The sequence below is a fragment of the Ipomoea nil genome, unplaced genomic scaffold (genome assembly GCF_001879475.1).
Source record: "Ipomoea nil cultivar Tokyo-kokei standard unplaced genomic scaffold, Asagao_1.1 scaffold2705, whole genome shotgun sequence".
Classification (NCBI taxonomy): domain Eukaryota; kingdom Viridiplantae; phylum Streptophyta; class Magnoliopsida; order Solanales; family Convolvulaceae; genus Ipomoea; species Ipomoea nil.
This window is the reverse complement of record NW_017619133.1, coordinates 2,853,180-2,857,110: the sequence shown is the minus strand read 5'-3', so window position 1 is coordinate 2,857,110 and position 3,931 is coordinate 2,853,180. Positions and strand designations below refer to the sequence as shown.

General features: G+C 32.8%; 1 pseudogene; it reads left to right on the top strand.

The window, feature by feature from the left end:
* Nucleotides 1-693: 693 nt before the first annotated feature.
* On the top strand, nt 694-1,992 carry LOC109156334 (annotated as a pseudogene).
* The last annotated feature ends 1,939 nt before the right edge of the window (nt 1,993-3,931 follow it).

The following is a 3,931-nucleotide window of genomic DNA, read 5'->3' as shown; positions in this document are numbered from 1 at the left end:
GCGAAGGGTCAGCGGGTAGCAAAGTTCCCCAGGCTTCGGGAGATTGATTGGGCCTGTTTCAACAGGCCGGTTTCTAAGGAGGAAGTCTACATTGCCCTTTAGGCGTAAAATTGAAGATGCTTGCAATGTTGTGTCATTTTTAATCTCATGCAATGTTGTGTCATTTATAATATGCATCTCCGTATGTACTTTTTTGATTACCTAAACCATTAAAAAGGGATTAGAAATCCATAAGTATTGAGAAAAAAAAAAATTAAATGTTGTGTGGATATTTTTTTTCTCCTTAAGTTACACGTGAGAATAAAGAATTTTGAAGCATACCTGGACACTTGATTCTTAATTAGTATTAAATTTTTTCAATATAAGTATTGCATTTTCATTTTGATTCAACACATATTATAGATAAAGATTTATGAGACAGTATCACCCAAGTATGACCGTAAAATTTAATTTTTCCTAACTTGACAAGACCAACAGTCTCACAAAGAAATTTGTCTAGAATTAAGACTTACCGGTTTGATTTCAACTATTGGACCCCTTCGGCCTTCGGTGCAGAACTAAGGTTTGAAAACACTAGAAGAGCGCGAAAGCATAGAATTGGCTCTCATCCTGAAATTTATCAAGTTAATTTTCAGGTAAAAATTCGATCTTTCAAGTTTTAACTTTTTCTTAATTGAGTAAAGCTATTGTTAAAGAAGTATAAATACGGAGTCTATGTTTATATAGATGCATGTATGCATAAACAGTCAACTATATTGTTTGGAGAGATTGCAACTCTTCTGAATCAGCCTAATGGCTGTAAAACTCTCAGCTTCAAACCTTTCTAAGAAAATTCCGGTATGGGTTTATCAAAGTCTCTGTCTTTCTTCCCTTTCATGTGCAAATAGTGTCCAAATTCCCCGAGAAATCGATAGAAATTTGCCCAATGTTTCTGAGTTTCAAACAAAGATTCAACTTTTGAGGAATAAGCTTCTCCCGGATACCTTAATCAATGTTATTGATTCTACCGGTGATTTGGAATCTTCGCTGAAGCTGTTCAAATGGGCATCCCTTCAAAAAGGGTTTCGCCACACTGTTGATACATATTATTATAGGATAATCTTGAAATTGGGTGTGGCAGGAAAGACCGAAAGATAGAGGAAGTTGAGGGGTTTTGTAATGAGTTGATGAGGGAAAAATGCCCAGGTTTCGAAGAAGCTCTTGTGGCTTTGATAGATGCTTTTGTTAGGAATCATAGGCTTAGTGAGGCTTTATGATGTATAGTTTCTTGTTTACATTTCTGTGGTTCTAAGCCATCTATAAGTGTATATAATCAGTTAATGGATGCACTTGTCAAGGCAAAGAAAGATTTTAAGGATGTAGTATATGTATATAAAGAGATGGTGAAAGCTGGGCGGAATTGTACCAAACACTGAGACACTAAATTATTTGTTGGAGGCTGATCGGGTTGATTCGAGGTTGGATCAGTACAGAAGGATGGATAGGAAAGGGTGTAAACCTAATAGTAGAACTTTTGAGATAGTTTTAAGTGGACTTGTTGCCAGGGATAGAGTTGGTGAATCACTTGTCGTTTTAGATCAAATGTTTAAATTTGGATGTGAACTTGATTTGAGTTTTTATACCTCTATAGTGCCCATATTTTGTGAAATGAATGAATTAGAGCTAGCGAGGAGGCTGTTTGCAATGATGAGATCTCCGAAGATATCTCCAAATTCATTGATCTATGAGTCTATGATACTGTGTTTGTGCGAGAATTTTCTCATGGATGATGCGGTGCAACTTGTGAAAGACAGGATTTGTAGTCATCTCGTGCCTAATGAGTGTGTTCTTGCAAGTATAATTGACGGGTTATGTGAAATGAACAAGTTGGGAGAAGCTAAGAAGTTTAACCATTTATTCGATCATATGAAGATGGATACAAAATTGATTAATCCTCAACTTGGTGGTGTCATTAGAAGCATACATACATATATGCGTGCTTGGGCCTTGTGAGATGTGTTTAGATTGTTGTTAGTTGAAGCTCGATCTACTAATTTGATTGGGTGAAGTTAAGATATTTGTTTAATGCATATATAGAAATTATTGTCATTATTAAGTTTGGGGTTGATATATATATATGTGAAGCATTTCTCAGGATTTTCATGTAGTATTTCATTTCTGCAACAAAGGAGCAGAGCATAAACGAAGCAGAATGGGCATGATTGAATTAGCTTTTAATATGTGCTTCTGTTCAATCTAATCTTGATTTCAAATATACATGAGCAGATCAGAGGTTTTAATTTTATTCACATACAAATAATATTTTTTGCTAGTAAATTTGTTTACACAACAAAACAAAAACAAAAATATTGCTAGCTAGCTGTAGCCTGTAGGTATTCGGGTTCATATTCTCTCTCTTTTGTCCAATCGTTATATCGTGCACCAGGGCGCACCTCTCAAAACGATATCGTTTTGTTAAGTTGTGTGGGAAATTAACGCCACAAAAATATGTGTATTTAGGTATAAAATTCTGTGTTTTCAGGTATAAAATTATGTACATTCAAAACAGGGGATTTTTATCCTTTTAAAAAAGATGATGTGTATTCAGTTATAAAATTATGTGTTTTCGGTATAAAATTCTGTGCATTCTATTATATAATTCTGTACATTCGAAACATGAGAATTTTCAGTTATAAAATTCTGTGTTTTCTATTATATAATTCTGTTCATTCGAAACATGTGAATTTTCATTTATAAAATTATGTGTTTTCAGGTATAAAATTTTGTGTTTTCAGGTATATAAAATTATGGCCCTGTTTGGTAAAAAATTGGTCTATAGGCCAATTTTGGCTTATTTGACTACTATTAATTGTTTGATTTAGTTAAAATATCAATATAAATGTTTGGTTAATTAACTTTTTGCAACTCCAAAAGGCTAAAATTAAAAAGGCTACTTCTAGCAACTTTTTCAATTAGCTTTTTGAGAAAAGAAATTATACCAAACAGCTATCAGCTAACAGCTAATTTACCAAACACTTTTCTACAATCAGCTAATGTTATCAACTATTTATACCCTCTAATTAACACAATCAACTAACAGCAAACAGCTATCAGCTAACAGCCATTTTACCAAACAGGGCCATTATGTGTTTTCAGGTATATAAATTTTTGTGTTTTCAATTATACAATTCTGTACATTTGACAGACAAGCGAAAAGGTACAATACGACGTCGTTTTGGGTCAGGGCGTGCACGGTATAATTTGACTCTTTTGTCTCACTTTCTTGGAGAAAAAGGAAGAACCACTTTTTTTTTTCTTCTTGTGCAAAGTTCCACAGAGATTGCTTTCCACATTCTTGGATCCATAATATTTTTAAAACATTCATTATTATTTAAAAATATTAATTTTAAATAAATTTTAAAAAAATTCAAAAATGCAACGTAATCGCGACATAATATAAGTTCCGCGACAGATTATTTGTTACACTAATCGTGACGGAATGGTGATGGAAAACAATTCCGTTGTTTTTTATGCAAGGGATTTTGTGACAGAAAAATAATATGACGACGGAATATTCGTTTCAGATATGACAATAGAATTAACAACGAAATTATTTCTGTTGCGCAAAATGCAACCGAATAGCGATGGATATATTTTCGGTGCAATTTTGTGACGCCTTGTTCTGTTGCGAAAATATGAAAATTCATATTTTCATAACTATCAGTGAACATATTTAATATTTAAAAATTGCATCCATATATGATTAGAAGATCAATAGTTGACTTGAAGTAAAAATATGCTAGCTACTTCTTATTGACTTGCAATATACAATAACTTACCAATATTATATTCTCATTATCTTGTAAGAATATCTATAGTTATATACTGTATTTAGTGGTATTCAAAAAAAAAAAAAAAATACTGTATTTAGTGTGCATTACCATACTGAGAC